The 20364-nt window shown below is 43.1% G+C and overlaps 1 long non-coding RNA gene across 1 annotated transcript in view; it reads right to left on the minus strand.

Annotated features, from left to right (window-relative positions):
- LOC148048470 (uncharacterized) overlaps positions 1 to 20364 on the minus strand; it is a 71023-nt gene that overhangs the window by 27404 nt on the left and 23255 nt on the right. The window contains exon 2 of the long non-coding RNA XR_015695426.1: positions 16261 to 16646. This is a non-coding gene — a long non-coding RNA (uncharacterized LOC148048470). The remainder of the gene's footprint in view (positions 1 to 16260; positions 16647 to 20364) is intronic.

The following is a 20364-nucleotide window of genomic DNA, read 5'->3' on the forward strand; positions in this document are numbered from 1 at the left end:
AAATTGCGTCCCCGGGCTCCAGAGGCCCTCCAGAGGCCAGAAATGGATCCATTTCCAGCCTTCTGGAACTTCCAGGAGGCCCATTTCTTCCCCTCCCTGAGCCTCCACACAGGCCCTGCACTTACCTCACATCCACAACAGGCTGCATGGAGACTCCTAGGTGGGCGTGGCCAGCCAGGGGTTGCTATTTGAAGGTTTTCCAAACCAGCCATAACGTTTGCTATGGGTTCTCCCGAACCTAGACGAACCCGTAGCAGCCCTCCCCTGCATGTGTCTACAAATGTACCAAACCACACACAAAATGCAAGATATGGAAATCCCAACCCAGCCATTTCACGGTGTTTTGGATGACCCATAGTAATCCTCAGCTATTTTCTTCTTCTTCTTTTAAAAATGTGCCTTGTAGCTGTTCACTCCTAAGTCCAAAGGATCAGGGAACAATAATATAGAAGATTTCCCCCCCTCTGAGACTTTAAAGAAACTCGGCCAGTTCTAGTAGTCAACGGTGAGTTAAAGGGATGAGCCCAACAACACGATGTAAGCCATCTTATTTTCTTTTTCTTACCCTCTCTTTGAAGAGCTCCTAATAACCTTCCAATGAAGATCGGGCTCCTTTGAAATGCAGTGAATTGGCCTCTCTCTGTTCTGTGAAATAAGTCAGCAAGCAGGAAACAAAACTGAATCCGAGTAGTTCTTTTTTCTGATTATTTCCCTACCTAAATTTTGCCTGCCAATCTCTCTCCTTTAGAGCAGGAGGCAGAACTAAGCATACAGACAAACATCAACAGCAAGAATGGAGGCATGGACCAGGGACATCCAAAAATGATAATTTCCCCAATAAATACCGTGTTTCCCCAAAAATAAGACAGGGTCTTATTTTCTTTTGACACTCCCCCCCCCAAAATAAGCGCTTGGCCTTATTTTCGGGGAGGTGTTATTATTTTTGAGTTGCAGGAGGCAGCGAGCCTGGTCACCTCATGGCTGCTGCTGTGTTGCAATATTTTCGGGGGAGGGCTTATTTTAGCGCATGCGTTCAAAAGCCCGATGGGGCTTATTATCCAGGGAGGTCTTATTTTCAGGGAAATAGGGTAGTACTACGTGCATAGGTTAACAGGTACATGCCATGGAACTATGTTATGATGCTTACAAAATGTGACTTCCTTAATATACAAAAACCTCCCATTACATTCTGGAATTTTATTATCTACCAGTCACATATAGAATACATGCGAAATATTATACAGACATCAGAAACTTCATAGCAACCAGTACTTCGATCTTTCCTCTGTCAGCTCCTCTTGTAGAAGCCATGATAGATCACCAGAGACAAAAATTAAACTGAATATCTGTGAAATCTTATTTTTAAAATTCTGTCTACCTTGGAATCAGAACAGGGTTCCTACCAGTTCGCACCTATTTGGTAGAACCGGTTAGTCAAATCTACTGAACTGGTTAGAAGAGGTTCCACCAGTGGACCTGGAAAGCAGGCCACACCTACAGAAGAGGTTCCAAATTTTTTTGAAACCCACCACTGGTCCTTGGATATGATTATTCTACACTATCATGCTCATATTTATAAACCTCAGTGCCTCTGTGAAAGGTAAGGATGACTACTGCATTTGTGGTGCAATCAGAACATTGCGTGTGTTGAAGTTGTTTTAACGCAAACCAAAGATGCCTTTTAAAAAACAAGTTTACATCATATTCTTATGCATGCCAGGGCTGTGTGTGAGGTAATTTAAGGTGGTTCTGACAAGTGTCATCAGCATCTTCATATCCGATCACATGGGCGGCAAGCCACTCCCATACGGTCACATGGGCAGCAAGCCACTCCCACAAAGGAGGCCACACCCACAGAGTAGGTTCGAACAATTTTTGAAACCCACCACTGGTTGGAATACAGACAAGTGAGAGTTATAGCAATCTGGCTTCAGCCTTCCTCCCTCCCTCTCTCCTTCCCACTTTTTTCTTTCTCTTTTCTTTCTTTCTTTTTTCTTTCCCTCCCTCCCTTCCCTCTCATCTTTCTTTCATTCCTTTCTTTCTTTCCTCTTCCTTCCTTCCTTCCTTCCTCCTGGTACACAAGCGATTTGTGTGTTAGATATAGGACAGAACTTTGATTCAGAATCCTTTACGGAACTCAGCTGTAAGAAGTCTCCAAATACGAAAGAAAAAGATCTATCTTTGGTAGCTATCCTTACTGAGGTTCTATAGCCATGGTTGATTATTTAAGGTGACTTGAGAAAATTGTGCTTCCTTTAGTAACCCAAAGATAATCAATCCAGGTTTGAACAATTTCTTTGAACAAAGTCTATCAGGGGTGGGCTGCTGGGGGTTCGTAGAGGGTTCGGGAGAATCTCTAGCTCAGATTCTGTGCATTTCAGACAACCTCCAAATCCCACTCTTGTCTGGACCCGTCCCACCTACCCCTCCCAGGAGTCCCCATGCAGCCCATTTTGGATACAGGTAAGTGCAGGGCACTGTACAGAGGCTGGAAACAGGCCTATTTTCGGCCTCCAGGGGGCCTCTGGAGCCTGGGAAGGTCGTTTTCACCTTCCCAGAGGCTTTAGGAAAGCCTCCGGAGCCCGGGGGGCAAAAATGCCCCCCCTGCTATGGTGCAGTGGGATAACTAGGCCACGCCCACCATGACCATGCCCACCCATGGCCACCGCTAAAATTTTTGAAGGCCGCCACTGAGTAGGAGCTGCTGTTTCCAAGAAAGACCTTCACTCAGACCTTTCCTGGAGTTATGAACTGGTGGTCTTTAACCGTATCAGAATTAGGAAAGATAGAAAATGTATCAGTCAGGTTCCAGTCATCCATCCGGAGGAATTAACTCTGGCAGGTGAAAGCTTCTGCAATCCCTAACTGCTTCCTACCATGTTCCCACCTGGCTATTGATCACCTCTGACATTTCTAAAAAAAAAAATCTAGGCTGCTTCCCCTCTCATTTCATAACAAGGCTACTCAACTGCAGCAAGCAGCAAGAAATCTTCAAATCCTGAGGCTAAATCTTCTCTGAACAATAATCCCTGTCCATCTGTATTAACCACCTGAAGTGGCAAATCACAACTGCTGGATTTTTGCAATGTTACAGTAAGTTCCTAAAGGAAATCGCATTAGGGTCTTCTTTTAACCTAGTGCCCTCCCAGTGGGTAGGGATAAGGGGATAATGTATCCGGACATCAGCACGTTGGGAAGGCTGTTGCAGCTTATGAGCCTTGGTGGCGCAGTGGTTAGAGTGCAGTACTGCAGGCTACTTCTGCTGACTGCCGGCTGACTGCAATTTGGCAGTTTGAATCTCACCAGGCTCAAGGTTGACTCAGCCTTCCATCTTTCCATGGTGGGTAAAAGGAGGACCCAGATTGTTGGGGGCAAGAGGCTGACTCTGTAAATGGCTTAGAGGGGGCTGTAAAGCACTGTGAAGCGGTATATAAGTTCAAGTGCTATTGCTATTATCCAGTGCTGGCAAAAGTTGGATACAATAGCAATAGCAATAGCAGTTAGACTTATATACCGCTTCATAGGGCTTTCAGCCCTCTCTAAGCGGTTTACAGAGTCAGCATATCGCCCCCACAGTCTGGGTCCTCATTTTACCCACCTCAGAAGGATGGAAGGCTGAGTCAACCTTGAGCCGGTGAGATTAGAACCGCTGAACTGCAGATAACAGTCAGCTGAAGTGGCCTGCAGTACTGCACCCTAACCACTGCGCCACCTTGGCTCTTGGTTACAATAACAAGAATGATCCATTGGTCCTATTCTCCTAAGGAACACTTGACAAGCATTTGTCCCAAAGGTGCTTTTTGAAGAGGAACTTGGACTTTCTGGTTTTGCTCTAAAGATGTTTTGCTTCTCATCAAAGAAGCTCAGAGCTGAAGAAGCTTCATGGATGAGAAGCAAAATGTCTTCAAAAAAAACCCAGAAAGTCCAGTTGCCTCTTCAAAAAGCACCTTTGGGACAACCATGACCTGGATGACTGAGAATCTCCATAGACATTTGACAAGCATCTGTTTTAGTACCTAACAAAATCGTGTTCCTGAATTATTATTTTTCCTCCCAACTCTTGTTCAATTTGCTGAAATAACAAATAGTTTTTCTTTCAAAGAGGAGGAACATTTGGGTGACAGGAGATGACAAGTAGGTTTCCTACATTGTATTTAAGCAATCAGAGGGCCAGGAATGATTGTGACTCTCCTGCTATGCTTTGCACAATCATCTCCGAAGGGAATGTATCAGGAGACAAACTACCTCAAACTATCTCTTTTCAGACTGGCAAATGTGAGCAGTCAGGAAGCTGAAGGAGATAGTCAGTGAGGAGGTTGGAGAGAAACATGGGCCAGTCCTGGGGGGGTTGAGGAAAGCTCAGACGAGGGCTCTGCATCAGAGGCAGAGAAGGAGTTAGACAGCACTGAGGCAGAACAGCTGGAGCCTGTTCCCAGTGTGCGCATGCGCAGAGCTGACAGAAGACAAGAATAACTAAGAAAGCAGGGTTGACTTGGGAGTAAAATCACACGCTTGGAGGTGATTGGCCCATCCCGTAGGAAACAAAAGAGGAGTGAATGGGGAGTGGGCTTTTGCAGGAAACAATTCATTCATTTGGTTGGTTCAAGAGTGGAAAGTTCTGTTTGTGACTTTAAGAGACTCTGTGCCAAGTGTTGCCTTGTCTTGCATTTGAAAACTAGTTATCTGGCAGTTCTCCAAACGAGATAAGGTTCGTGTGGATAAACATTCCTCTGAAAGACTGTTTGCTAAGCCTGGCTGACTGTGAATGAAAGGAATTCACAGTTGTGTAAATAAAAAAGGTCTTGCAGGGATCACAACTTTGCTTCTTGCTTTCTAAGGAAGCCTGGGTCAGAACAGATAGAACGTAGTACCACCAACACCAGGAACCATCCACTTTCAAAAAGAAAACAAACCTTGACTTTAGAAAAATTCTGAAGACTTTCTCAAGCTGCTGGAAAATTAAGTGGACAACAGAAGTTCAGCACCTTTATGCCAAACCAATCAGTAAGATGCTTTAAGCGTTCCAGCAAAATTGAGGGCCATACCGCCATTAGTTCATCTGTCTATGGAGATTCTCAGTCATCCAGGTCATAATTGGTGCTTTTTTCAAAAGGACGTTCTTGGTTTTGTCCCTTGAAAATGTTCTGCTTTTCATCCAAGAAGCTTCTTCAGTTCTGACTCAGTTGGGATATAAGTTCATCTGTTCCCTACATATCTATATATCCTCACATCCTAGACATAAATTGTTTCAACTTCTATCTTCAGAATGATGCTATAAGGCACTGCACACCAGAATAACTAGACACAAGGACAGTTTTTTCCCGAATGCCATCGCTCTGCTAAACAAATAATTCCCACAATGCTGCCAAATAATTTACTAAGACTGTATTACTATCATTCTTCTCTTCCTTCTTAGTATCCTTCCTAGTGTTTGTTTCCTTGTACGATTTGATAACTTATTAGGAACTTTGACTATCACTAAGTGTTGTATCTTTTTATTCTTGATGAATGTATTTTATTATCCTTATGTACACTGAGAGGCTAAGCACCAAAGACAAATTCCTTGTGTGTCTAATCACACTCAGCCAATAAAGAATTCTATTCTATTCTATTCTATTCTATTCTATTCTATTCTACTCTACTCTACTCTACTCTACTCTACATTCTATTCTATTCTATTCTATTCTACTCTACTCTACTCTACTCTACTCTACATTCTATTCTACTCTACTCTACATTCTTTTCTTTTCTATTCTATTCTATTCTATTCTACTCTACTCTATTCTATTCCATTCCATTCCATTAACAATTGTATTCATAGACACACTACCTTGAACCATGAAAGCCTGGTTTCTATTTTGGTAACTGGCAGAGAGAATTTCTCTAATGGGCCAACTAAAAGCAGATGCCTCAATTCCATTCTGCCCTTATGAGCAACAGCTGTGGATAAAGGTCTATGATAAAAATAATTAGGATTCTTGTTTATATTAATCAAGGATTAGCAACCTTCCTCACATTTTGTATAATGTGTTCCATATATCATGTGCTCCATGAAACAGAATTTTGGGAAGCCCTCGCAGAATCTCACAGTGAGGAGAAAAATGTTCTCTCACAATGTGCTGTCCTTTCAAAAGGGTAGCCTGTTGCACCTCAACAAATTAAATAGGCTCAAATATTTTCCAGCACTAAGTCAGGGTAGCCATCAGATAAGCCATGGTTTACTTTAACCATCTTGACAAGCTCCAACTATTCATCATTGTAAACCACAATGGCTACGTTACCTACCATGTCCGATCTTTATTTCTTAAGTAAGGTAAGCCACAGTTGGCTAAATTCATCGTAGACTAACCTACAGACTGTTTATTATGCTCTTGCTACAATTGCGATATTTTTTGTATCATAACTAAGTCAAAACGTAGTTGTGATTTAACACTATCTGAACCCTTCCAAATACTGATCTGAATAGAATGGAATGGAATAGAATGGAATGGAATAGAACACAGAATAGAATAGAATGGAATATGGAATGGAATGGAATAGAATAGAATAGAGAATGGAATAGAATAGAATAGAATAGAATAGAATAGAATAGAATAGAATAGAATAGAATAGAATAGAATAGAATGAAATGGAAGGGAAGGGAATAGAATAGAATCCAGAATGGAAGGGAATAGAATAGAATCCAGAATGGAATAGAATAAAATAGAATGGAATGGAATGGGATAGGGAATGGAATGGAATAGAATAGAATAGAGAATGGAAGGCATAGAATAGAATAGAATAGAATAGAGAAGGAATGGAATGGAATAGAATAGAATAGAACAGAGAATGGAAGGGAATAGAACATAGAATAGAATAGAATAGAATAGAATAGAATAGAATAGAATAGAATAGAATAGAATAGAATAGAGAGTTGGAAGAGACCTTGGCAGAGGTGGGTTCCTACCAGTTCAGACTGGTTTGGCCATGTAGGTAGTAACTCAGTCACCCACGCACTTGAACCAGTTCTATTGTCAGTGGCACCATCTTGATTTTTGGTTTTGCGTGCTGAACCAGCAGTAATGCTGGTAGCAACCAACCCCTGAACCTTGGAGGTCTTCTAATCTAACCCCCTGCTTAGGTAGGCAGGAAACCCTATAGCATTTCAGACAAATGGCTATCCAACATCTTCTTAAAAACAACTAGTGATGGAGCCCCCACAACTTCTGGAAGCAAGTTGTTCCACTGATTAATTGTTCTAAATGCCAGGAAATTTCTCCTCAGTTCCAAGTTGCTTCTCTCCTTGATGAGTTTCCACCCATCGCTTGACTCCCTCTTCTTTGGGGCAGCCCCTGAGACACTGGAACACTGCTATCATGTCTCCCCTAGTCCTTCTTTTCATCAAACTAGTCATGCCTCAGGGCTCAAATAATATCCCCATCTTATTCAGGAGTGAATGAAGGAGGATGGATGGATTTGGGGCAGGCAATGCATGATAGTGGTTTTTCCACTAGCCACTTATGTCAGTCAAGATCCATGGGCTCGTGACTGATCCGGCCTCCCCGCAAATACTCATGCACAAAATCCGTGTCCGTCACCGACCATTTATGTCTTGGCATCTCTTCCCTGTAGGTCCTCACACACGTGCCTAAGCCTGCATTTCTGGGCCTCTCATTTTGGCTTTTGTCATTTGCTGGATAGCCCCCAGCAGTCACAGCCATGCATCACAGCACCCAAGAAAATCCATGCTGGCACGAGGCCAAAGCTAAACCTGCCCCCTTTAAAAAATAATAATAATAATAAAGCAAAATCAGGGAAACAGAGGGCAACGAAGAAAATCCCGAGACCTAAATCCGAAATCATGGATTGCCAAGCATGGTCCTACAAGCAGGAAACAAAAGCTGGCTGAAGCCAGGGTTGGCTGAGAGCCAGCTCCTGTATCTCTCTCCCCCCCTGGCCCCCCCTGGTCTCTCCCCCCCCCCCCGGTCCACGCGAGAACAGCCCAATTTGGTTCACTTTCACTGCTTTTGCTCGGCAGACAAAGCCATATTGAGCCCGGCCTGATGGTAGCCATATGTCCCAGGTTTAAACAGCTACAGCCCAGCTCTATATAGAACACAATCTGCATTCCAAATCCATGGAAAGAGAGCACGAAGGAGATGGGGGCTGTCTCCCTGCCCCGTCTTTGTACTTCTCCTTTGTCGTTACACAGCAAAAGTATTAGACAGGTAGTCCAAAGCGCATGATTAAAAATTGAAATACCACTTCCCGTGGATTAATATCTTTTCTCACTTTTTTGTTGTTTAAAGGTAAAGGTAAAACATATGCGCTAGTCGTTCCCGACTCTAGAGGGCGGTGCTCATCTCCGTTTCAAAGCCGAAGAGCCAGCGCTGTCCGAAGACGTCTCCCTGATCATGTGGCCGGCATGACTAAATGCCAAAGGACCACAGAACGCTGTTACCTTCCCACCAAAAGTGGCTCCTATTTTTCTACTTGCATTTTTTACGTGCTTTCGAACTGCTAGGTTGGCAGAAGCTGGGACAAGTAACGAGAGCTCAATCCGTTACACGGCGCTAGGGATTCGAACCGCTGAACCGCTGACCTTTCTGATCGACAAGCTCAGCGTCTTAGCCACTGAGCTACCGCATCCCTCTTTTTTGTTGTTTACTGTAGCATGATTGAATCTCAGCCTTAAAGATCTAGTACAGACCTTCACCCAGGCTGAGAAACAGGACAATCTAATGGGGGAAAGGAATTTTGAATCCTTATAAGGGTAGCTGTGGGGAGTTTAAAATGTTAAGATGGGACATATGCCATTCATTTTAAAAGGGGGTGTATGAGGCATTTGATGTTCCCTGAGCTTGGTGGCTTCCTTTCAGACATTTCATCACCAAACCAAGTTTATATCATCAGTGCTAGAAGTGACTGGGGGTTTGCTCCTTCTGACACAGATGTTACCTTGTTTGATAATGAAACATCTGTATGAAAACCAACAACACCAAGGACAATTCAACCTCGAGCTACAAATATTCTTACATTGGATGAGACTTCAATTGCTCCCATCTTTATTTCTTTTCATCACCGCTTCCCACAGGGTACAATGCAAATACTAAGAGGATAAATTCCATATTGAACATGTACTCTCAATGCACATGATCACAAAGGGAGTGGAAAACCATACTGTTCTGTCGCAAGGATGGAGACAAATGTACACAAAGCACAGCTTGTCGACCGCATTTCCCATCCGTAGGAATTCAAACAAGGTGTTAGGACACAATTCTTGGTGCTTCCAGAAACTGTGCTGAGATCATGGGAGATTACTTCCCATTATACCTTAAATATTACATAGTGACAGTTGCATCACTCCCTGGTCCATAGTAGGAAGGGGCTCAGCTGAACAAAGAGTGCAAGTGGGAGCAGCAAGGATACAATGATAATGTTTATTAGTGGGTTAAATTTTGTCCCAAGCCCTCTTTTCCAACATAGGTTTAGCTGTCCAGGGACAGGACACTCAAAAGCCCCACCGCTATACACAAACATACACAAATGGATGCACCCAACCTATCCCATTTTAACTTCTATTCATTTCACCAATCTCTCTGCCCATATGCTTGGGGCTTACCAATTTAAGATCCTCATGCCTGAGCCATCAAAAGCATCCTTTGTAAAAACTCTATCCCACCTGCAAACTCCTGGTTGTGTTTGTTACAACAGACTAACCCAGTTGTGCCATTCTAGAAATTCTCGGGTCATGTTCCCCCCCCTGCCCCCCTCCCCCCCAAAAATTCACATTTTCTTACTCTTTCATTTCAAAGGAAGGAAAAAATTATTTCGTCCATGTACATTTTCCCTCTTTCTTAGCTTTTCAGATTGACAGGAACAGGTTTTTCCTCCATTTTGGCTCAATACCAAAAGGAATCAGGATCTCCAGCCCTCTTTGAATTCCTGACCAGCTTTGAATGTATATTTCCCCCATCAATCTATTGTGCATATGCTGGATCACAGGTAAATACAATTTCTCTCTCTCCCTCTCTCTGCCTCTGTCTCTGACTTTCCCTCTGTCTGTCTGTCTGTCTGTCTGTCTGTCTGTCTGTCTCTCTATCTGTCTCTCTCTGTCTCTCTGTCTCTCTGTCTCTCTGTCTCTCTCTCTGTCTCTCTCTGTCTCTCTCTCTGTCTCTCTCTCTTCTCCCTCTCTCCCACTTTCCCTCCCTCCAGCCCTCTTTCCCTCCTTCCCTTTCTTTCCCTCCCTCTTCCCCCTCTCTCCCTCTTCCCCTCCTTCCCTCTCTCTCCCTCCTTCCCCCCCTCTGATTATAATGTGACTGCATATACATCCACTATCTCTGTATAGCTTTCTGAGATCCCAGCTCTCATATTCAGGGAGGGAAGACAAGGGAGGCTTCAACAGTTTCTGCTTGGACGGATATATTTTTATCCAATACAACGGAGATTAGGTAGGATCATGAAAATTCATTGCACCGAGGTCTCTGGTAATGTTCAAGAGAGGAATATTCCTGTGATAAGGATTTGGAGATGCTTTCGCCCCATCTGGACACACTCTGCTTCTGACACAGTGCGGCTCCAATGGCATGCTTGGGCTACAGGCCAGGCAAACTCCTGTTCTGTTTCCCCCCACCCCCGATCCACCCAACCACTGCCACCCATCAGCACACAAACCCCCTAAGCCCCCCCCCCCCGCCTGCCTGCCTACCGATAATGTGATTTTTAATCTATGACACACCTCAAGGAACAGAAGGGAGCCGAGAAAAGGAGGAGGAAGGGAAGGGAACAGGAGGGCAGATAAACATCTATTGTGTGGAGAAGCATTCTTCTAAAAGCAGATTGATCAGTTAAAAAAGCTGCCACATCTGCTAACTGCCAGCTCCATTACACTGGCAGCTCTCCTTAAGAGGATAGAGGCCTCGCTGAAATGGATTTCCTCCTCCGCCACCACCACCCAAAGCCAAAAACCAAAAACCAACACTATTTACATTGCGTTTATTCCCTTACCATTTTACAACCAGCCTGTACAACAGCTTATTGGGGCAGCTTACCCATTTATAATGACAACCCCCACTTTTTTAAATCTACCACAGTTATATATGCTATTGATCTATCAGTAAGTGTTGTATCTTATGATTCTTGATGAATGTAGTCTATTTTATTTTTCTTTATGTCCACTGAGAGCATATGCACCAAAGACAAATTCCTTGTGTGTCCAATCACACTTGGCCAATAAAAAATTCAATTCAATTCTATTCTATTCTATTCTATTCTATTCTATTCTAATGATTCTTGATGGATGCATTCTATTTTATTTTTCTTTCTGTACACTGAGAGCATCTGCACCAAAGACAAATTCCTTGTGTGTCCAATGACACTTGGCCAATAAAAATTATATTCTGTTCTATTCTATCTTGCAAAAGAAAGAGAAGGAGGAGGAGGAGGGAGGAGGAGAAAGAGAGAAAGAAAGAGAGGGAGAGAGGGAGAGAGGGAGAGAGGGAGAGAGGGAGAGAGGGAGAGAGGGAGAGAATCAAAACATGGATTTCAGATGGGCAGTCCAGTCAACATGGGGTGGGGGTGAAACACAGCCAAAGGGAAACTCTGAGCAACAATTTAATTTAAGCTGGCCATTTGAAGCATTTGTAGCAATTGTTTAAATGAAGTCTCTGAAAAGCTTAGTGATCAATTTGGAGCTATGTTGCAGCTTGGCTAATCTTCTGCTCTGGTTTATCCACCCCACTCCCCCTTAACCAATCTCTATAAATACTCTTCCTAGAATAGCCTAAATACCATCCTTTCTACACATTCACACAACAAGGGTACCTCGGGTTAACATAACTACGGTTTCTGAATTTACTCATTTCTTAGATTTGGTCAACCTATACTGCTATTAGGTAAATGGGGGGGGTCTAGTTTAATAGGTGACCGAACTGGTTGTAGTTCAGCCTAAGAGATTGGCCAGATCAACAGAGACATTGTCATCACGGGACTCCATCAGACTAAGAGAACTTCCCCTGGGCACACAAATTCTAGTCTTTAATCATCCTGTTTCTGTTCTTTTTAAAATACTTTATTTTCCTTGCTAAACTCCCCCCCCCCCCCGCTTTAAAAGAAAAGGAAAGAGCTACAACTCTCTAGTTGTGTTTTCCAACTCTTTGGAGCAATAGTCTCCTTAACCAGCAACTCATTGGAGAATTGGGTGTGCCAATCATGAACAGAGGATTTGGTCCGGTCAAATATTGCCACCCTGCACCTCCTGCCATCCTGGTCACTGCTCTCTGCACCAATGATTGTAAGCAGGCATGAATAGAATAGAATAGAATAGCATTTTATTATTTGTATGCCGCCCTTCTCCGGGAGGATTCAGGGCGGCGAACAATTCAAGGGGGGAAAAGGGGAACATAAAAAACAAAATACAAATAATAAAAGTAAGCAACAGTCGCACAACCATACATGTCGAGAGGGGAGGGAACTCATCACCCCCAGGCCTGCCGGCAAAGCCAGGTTTTGATGGCTTTTCGGAAGGCCTGGAGAGAGGTGAGGGTCCGAATCCCTGCGGGGAGTTCATTCCAGAGGGCCGGAGCTGCCACAGAGAAGTCCCTTCCCCGGGTAATAGCCAGATGGCATTGGCTGGTAGATGGCACCCGGAGGAGGCCAACCTTGTGAGATCTAATGGGTCTGTGGGAGGTAATTGGCAGCAGGCGGTCTCTCAAGTACCCAGATCCAATACCATGAAGGGCTTTATAAGTTACGACTAGCACCTTGAAGCATATCCGGAGACTGATCGGTAACCAGTGCAGCTCGCGGAGGATAGGTGTAACGTGGGTGTACCGAGATGCACCCACAATCGCTCGCGCGGCTGTGTTCTGGATGAGTTGAAGTCTCCGAATACTCTTCAAGGGCTGCCTTATCTTCTTATCTTCGGTAGTGGGGGCGTGCACACATGCGCAGAAGGTCCATGATGACGTCAAGATGGGTGGGCGGAGCCTCACGGTGCCAACATTACTGGTTCGCTGAACCGGTGCGAACCGGCAGAACACCACTTTTGATTGTAAGGAGATGACTTGTAATCTTCCAGATCTTGAGGCGTCCTTGAGCGTAATGGTTTTAGCAATAGCAATAGCTATTACTATGCAGACATTTCGTTACCAATCTAGGTAACCTCATCAGAGCACTGACGGTGTGACTTAGTTTGGGGATGAAGCATCTGCAAGAAAACCACCACGCTCAGAAAGCAGCAAGGGCCCCACAATTGGAAAACCCTCAGCTACAAATATTGCTTCCACATATCGCTACATTTCAATCCTTAGAGACCCCCCCCAACCCCCCACCCCACCCAAAAAAGCAAACGCTGAATGACACTACTGCAGGTGCTGTAGCTCAGTAATTTAAATTTGCTCCTGCATAGCAAGCAGCTCAGAATATTATTTTAAAAATAATTGTTGTTGTTTTTAAGGCTTAGGAAAGATGCTTTAAGTAAATCCATATTTATCCAAGGACTAGACAGCATTGTAGGTGAATATGCTCGAAGATAAAAGTGCGCGAAGGACCCATTTTATGCAAGTAAAACAAATTATCATGAAGCAAATTGGACCTCTTCCTCTCTCCTTCTCTAGAATTGTTCCAAACTTGGATATTGGCTAGGTCATTATTTGTGCCAATTTGCAGAACCAGACTGGTCAAACTATTATAGAATGAGCATGATGGCAAGAACATGAGTTGATTTACCTACCTACATATCGACCTACCTACCTACTTAGTTAGTTAGTTTATTTTCTTATTTATATCCCACCTTTGTTATATGTTACAAATAATTCAAGGTGGAGAACATAGTCAATACAGCTTCTGTATACAGGAGGATTTGGAATGCTGATCTTATTAAAAGTGATTTTCTCTGAATGCCATATCACCAGAAAGGAGAAGGGGGGGGAACGATTTAATGCAAAACAAAAAGGCAAAAAACCTCAAACCAAGCCTCTGGTGCCTTTCAAAAACCTGTCAATTTGGGGAGGGGGAGTGAGTTCATAATCGCTCTAAAATGGTTCTTTCAATACCAAAAGCATTTGGATAGGATCCTACTGGTTTAGGATAAAAGTCACGTGGTGAGTTTCCCTACACAACTCCCTTCTCCTCCTTGATCAAACACAGCTCAAAACACCAATGCTGTTAGGTCCAGAGTGGCTTTATATGAAAATCTGGCCAGCTGATTTTCTGGCCAGAATCTGGCCAGAAATAAAAATGCTCCTGAACAATGAACAATTGCCTGAACAGTGCAGTTTCTCCCTAAAGCATCATCTCCATTTCCCATAAAACACCCCTCATCCTTCCCTTCTGCTGGAACAGAACAGCATCTAAAAACCACCTCTTACAATCATGCCATTACAGGTAGTCCTCGACATGTGACAGTTCATTTAGTTCAAAGTTCAGTTCATTCAAAGATACCAACAGGGATGCTGAGAAAAGGGATTTATGACCGTTTTCCACAATTGCGAGTGTTGGAGAATTGCACCGTCCCGGGGTCACGTGAGTTCCCTCCTTTGACGACCTTCTGACAAGCCAGATTCACTTAATGACCGTGTCACTAAATTAACAACTGCAGTGGTTCACTTAGCAATTGGGGCAAGAAATGTTGCAAAATGGGACAAAACTCACTTGACATGTGTTTCACTTAGTGACCTAAAAATTGGGCTCTGTTGGGGCCATAAAGTGATGACTACCTGTATTTAACTTTTATTTAAAAAATGTGAGGGATTCTGCAACATTCAAGGAGTTTAAAAATCTTTCAAAACTGCATTGATGTTTGTCTTTAGAAAATGGGGTGATATTCAGAGAATTTATTGTATAATTAGAGAAAGCGTTGGTGAAGTTTGCATGCCAATGTACTCACATTTTAGGGTATTTTTCAACACTGCTAAGAGGCCAAATGATGCTTCCCAAAGTAAACTTTTTTAAAACAACAACAACAACAACAAATATTGGATTTCCTAACCCCATGCTTATTAATGTTCCCTCTGTACTAAGGAATTTGAGACGGTGTCATCCCCTTCTGTTTCCCAGTAAATCTGCGATTTTTAGCAGTTTTTCTGTCTGTCTTTGGTTATTGATTTTAAGGTATCCACCGCAGGAAGAAACCAAGCTGAAAATGGACTTTTCTATGGTTGAAAGGCAGAACAAATAATTATCCTTTTGTCATCAAGAGAATTCCTTCTCTTTAGGAAGAAAAAAACAGATGAAGCGTTTGGAATAATAGCAATGCAATTTTGATTCACGCTGAAGTAATGAGCTGCTATATTGGCACTTTTTCCCCCCTGATCCAGTGATATTCTTACAAACACCGCAATGTTTATTTGGTTTTTTTGTTGTTGTTGGGGGGGGGTTGCTGCCTGCCACCCTGAATATCTTAATGTGGAGAAGGATGAGGGTGGAAATGATACATAAATAAAACACAAATAGGGTGGGCCTTTGTAAAAGCCGAACAAAGGAACAGGTGGGTTTCTACGTTGCCCACGCAATCTTGTGAAGAAAGTAATATATCCAATAATATGTACGATACTATTTCATACAAGAGATTGCATTTCATATGTGTGTGTTTGTGTACATGAACATGTGTATGTGTGTGTGTGCATGCGTGTGTGTTTGTGCATCATTGAGGTGGGAAGTGTTTTAATAAATATTTCAGAAAAAAGAAAATTCTAGTGTTACAAGATTGTTCGTGGTTCCCCCCACCCTCTGGCCAAAAATGTCAAAAGCTAACGTTGGCCACCTCTCTGATGGGATTTCGTTTTTGGGACTGTATATCATTCCCATTTATTTAATTTCCTTTATTTAAATCTCATTAGCGGCTGGGGTTCTCTTGTCGTCCTCGTTTGCATGATTTAGGCAAACAAAGGGCATTTCTTCCTGCTCCACTCCCTCATAGCCTCCCATTGGTTCCCTTCCTCCCCCACCCCCACCCCGCCCCCCCAGCCCCAAAAAAGAAATATTCTTTCTACACCCTCACTTTGGATCCCAGAATGGGTAGCTCAGGCATGGCACAAAACGCATCGCAAAGACGAGCTGGGAAGCATGTCTTGTGCAATTAATAGAATGAACAGGCGTTGGTGTTTTTTTTTTTCTTCCTGAAAGAAGGAGGGGCACCAGGAAAATTGGGACGTGCCAGCTTGGCCCTATTGTTCTGCCTTTGGGTTGTTAATTAGCAAGATGGGGGGAGGGGTGGAAAAAGGAGAGGGCGGGCTCAGAGGGAGTTGCACGGTAACAAATTCAGCCACCGTGGCAACCTACCTCATGTCAATGCGGCCATCTTACAAACGGCATGTGACTCCGTCAAAATGGCTTCCTGGCATCGAATGGGGTGAACTGAAGGAGTGAAGGTCTTTCCAGGGAGGGAGTGGTCCTTCTTCCCTGCTTCTTCTCTCCCCTGCCTCTTCTCTCTCTCTCTCTCTCTCTCTTTCTCTTGTGCAACGTTGCCTCCTTCTGTGCTCATCCTCTGAGGGTACCACACAGCTCGGATGAGTTTGAGGAGGGGAGAGGCGCACTGAAGAGGAAGAAGTAGGGCAAGGGAATTAAGCCAGAGAGAGAGATGCGCCATGGCCCTCCATCCGTTGTCGTGACTGCTCCTGCCGAAGAGCACATTGTCTTGATCGCCGCCGCAGAATGCCACACAGCCTCTGTGCAGGAGACAATAAGGCAGAGTTTCATTACACACAGTGTGATACATGGGCATAATGCCATGGTTACATACAAGGAGAAGGGGGGAAAGCCCACCAGAGAGATAATCCCTATGAACTGATGCGTCCACTTTGCTCTTTTGCACAGCTATTTTGTTTTGGGGGTGGGGAGGGGGAATAGGATAGGTTCTAGTTTTACATTAAGGGAGTAAAAGAGAGCGATTTCCCCTCCTATTACATTCGGTGTTTTTTCCCCCATGTATATCTGTATCACAATTTTACTGTTCAATAAGAGTTCACCATTAAACAAAAAGTGAGATGTTTCTTTTGTAAACATCAATGGTACTGACCCTCCCTGTGTTGGCTTGCAAAAAATCAAATTTTGGAAACTTTAGGACAACAACGTTTTTCCTCCAGGAGCTCTCCCAGGTGCTGAAACCTTCCATACTTGCTTTTTGCTTTGACATGGCAAGTCTACCTTGCTTCTAAGAGTTGAAGCATGAACCCATCTGCCACCAAGATAATTGGCATTTTGTTCCTAGCTATTCACAACTCACTAATTGGGTGAGAATTAACCTTTTGCTACCTATCTTGCTGGATTCAATAGGAACCAAACCCCAGCACTCCCACTCCCAATGTGGTTGATCAGAGGACGCCATTTGTACCACACTATTTAAATGAATAGTAGAAAAAGACAGCAAGTGCAGACTTTGGGGGATGGTAGGGTGGCAAGTCAATGGTAAATGTACAAGGCAAAGGGCCAAAATAATGTGATGGACCTCCTATGCTCATCCAAGGATAGGCAGGTAACAGACCTTGCTGAAAGTATACAAATATTTTTAATACATGCAAAAATTGGATGCCTTATATATCCACCCCAAAAATAGAAAAGAGATATATACATTCTCTATATACATGTAGACATTCTGAAAAATAACACATGCTGGAAAATCAGGAAGTCTCCTAATATTTAGCAGTCGTAATTTTATTTGACGAGAAGACCTCTTCTAGGATAAGATTTTAAGGAAAAGCTAAGGAGAGGTTTGTGGCTGGATTCACATCATGGTTTGCATTAGCCAGGAATAAGATACAATGATCTGGTTTACACATGCCACCAGGCAATAAACTCTGGTTTTGAAATGATAATGGCTGGCTTCATACATCATGATGTCAGAAAACCAAAATAACCATAGCATGCTTTAGCACAGAATTTAAACAAGGCCAAAGACAAACTGGGAATGATGAAAACACGGTTAATATGTATACACTTTTCCTCATCATTTTACCTGCTCCCAATATTATCTATTAATCCAATATTTCTCTTCCATTTTTTGAGAAAGGAAGAATAATATTCCTCCCTTCTGCCTCTGTTCTCATCCATTTGTTACATTTTTAAAAATCCCTTCTGGAAGTTCAAAACAGCATAGGTAGATTTTTCTATTTCCTCCTCTCTTTTTTTTTCTTTTGTAACAATCTTGTGAAGCCACTTGGGCTGAGAAATTTCAAATTTAAACTCTCAGGGAGGCTACCACATACCTGATGGATGATTTGTGCATTTTATCCACAAATCGGCGTAAAAGAAAAAAAATAGCATTGGATGGCACGTGCAGGAATTAATAGGGAATTGAAACCCTTTGTTTAAATTGAGGTGGGCGCCTTGAAGTCCCAGAACAACATGTGAGATGGGAAACAAAGCAAAAAGAGAAAAGACCTCCGAGCGATATCAGCACAAAATTATGTCTATCATTTAAAAAGATAAAGGGGATGATCCCCAAATATAGGGAGAAAAAAGGTTGATTCTTGTTCTGCCCTCATTGCCCCATTCATCCTATAAAACAAAATTGGGTCTACTTTGGCCATTAAGAGATTGCCACCCCAAATATTATAGGGGACAACATTTTTGTATCTTGCTGAATCACTCTTTTCTTCAAGAATGAAGTATTGAACAGCACTCACAAAGCCACAAACACTGTCATGGGGAAGGGCGAAGCATAGGAGTCTGTTCCTAATCATAATTAAACACCTCTGCTAAACACCTAACTCCCACAGCAGTCTTATGCCTCAATATATTTACCCATGTCATAGAATCTATTGCTATAATCCTTGTCACCTTCTTATCTTTCTCATGTCCTTCTCTTTCTCGCCTCTCATCTTTCCTACTACCTTCTCCTATTGGTATATTATGATTTATCAATTGTCGTTTGTATCTTATGACTTATGAATGTATCTTATGATCTATGATTTATCACTTCATTGTTGTTTGCATGTACATTGAGAGGTTATGCCCCAGAGATAAATTCCTTGTGTGTCCAATCACACTTGGCCAATACAGAATTCTGTTCTGTTCTGTTTTCTATTCTGTTCTGTTCTGCTCTGTTGACACTAAAACAGGAAAATATGTGTTGTGTCACAATGCCAGTTCCAACCTGTTGTACTTGTTTCATGATCTTGCACACAAAGAGCGGGATATGAATCCAGATGCACCAACACAAGTTTTGCTGCAAGCTCTCCCTTGTTCCCTTCCTACAGAGGCCTAAGGAATAAAGTCATAATTGCTCCCTTAGCAAATTCCTGGTTCAATTTTCTTTCTTTCTTTTTTAGAGCTTATGTAGGTTCCTTAACATAGGAGGAGGTGTGATCTCTTCGTCCAATATACAGTCCAGTGTTGCAGAAAGAGTCCAGAAAGTGTTTCTTTTGATGGAAGATTAAAAAAAAAACACTTATCTTGATCTTTCTGTGAGCTGGCAGAATTCAGCTCCAGACAACTGGTGGGAACAATAAAGAAAGTCTTCTGCAGACTCCCACACAAACACACCTGCTTGTTGCTAGCTAGAAAACCCATATCTCCTTGACATTCTCACTTACCCATAAATTAAGAAGAAGGCTAAGGAGGAGGGAGAAAAAGGAAAGAAAAGGAGGGGGAAAGGGAGACCCTTTAAAAATGACCAATTTTGGTCTCTTTTTTGCACTCCAGGCCCACGCAGCCAAACCATCATCATCATTGCATCTTTAATTCCTGCCCCCTTTCTCTTCTCCAGCTGAGTTTGCAGCCCTGCTAGAAGTCCTTTTGTTTTCCCATCAATGAGGGCAACGCAGGGGGAAAAAAATCATCAGGAGGGGAGAAAAAATAATTTAGTTTGCTAATAGGCAACCGATGGTGGGAAACAAGGGAGAGACCACGGAGCGGAGAAGGTGGAGGGATGGGAGAAGTGCCCGCAGTGGAGGCTTAGGAAACTCCTGCACAAAGCCACTATTCATAAAGTCCAGGCCCAGAGGCTTGCACTGAATTAAACAGACACAAAGACCAGAGGCATTTCCCCCCCACCCCACCCCACCACCTCTCCCTGCTTCTGTGTCCCGTGAGAATGATCATATGTCCCTGGCATTAGAAAACCTTCCACATAGGAAGAAGTGGGATTGTGCGTGTGTGTGTGTGTGTGTGTGTTTGTGCAAACTGTGCTCGAAGATACAGAAGGTTAAACACACACAAACACACACACCGTTCCTGGGATTTATGTATGGGAGAAGCAGCATATGGTTTCTGAGCAAGCCATCAGCTTTCATGCACTAGGCTTAAAATCTCTGCTTATGTGAATCTCTCCATGCACATACACAAAACACACACACACGCACACACACACGGTCGCTTTCAATGTGCATGATCTAGCCAAGGTTCCTTGGCTTCAGGCACCCGTGTGAAAGCCAAACAGAATCACCC

This window comes from Thamnophis sirtalis, unplaced genomic scaffold (assembly GCF_051295495.1).
Source record: "Thamnophis sirtalis isolate CommonGarterSnake01/CBP01778 unplaced genomic scaffold, rThaSir2_p1.2 scaffold_2, whole genome shotgun sequence".
NCBI lineage: Eukaryota > Metazoa > Chordata > Lepidosauria > Squamata > Natricidae > Thamnophis > Thamnophis sirtalis.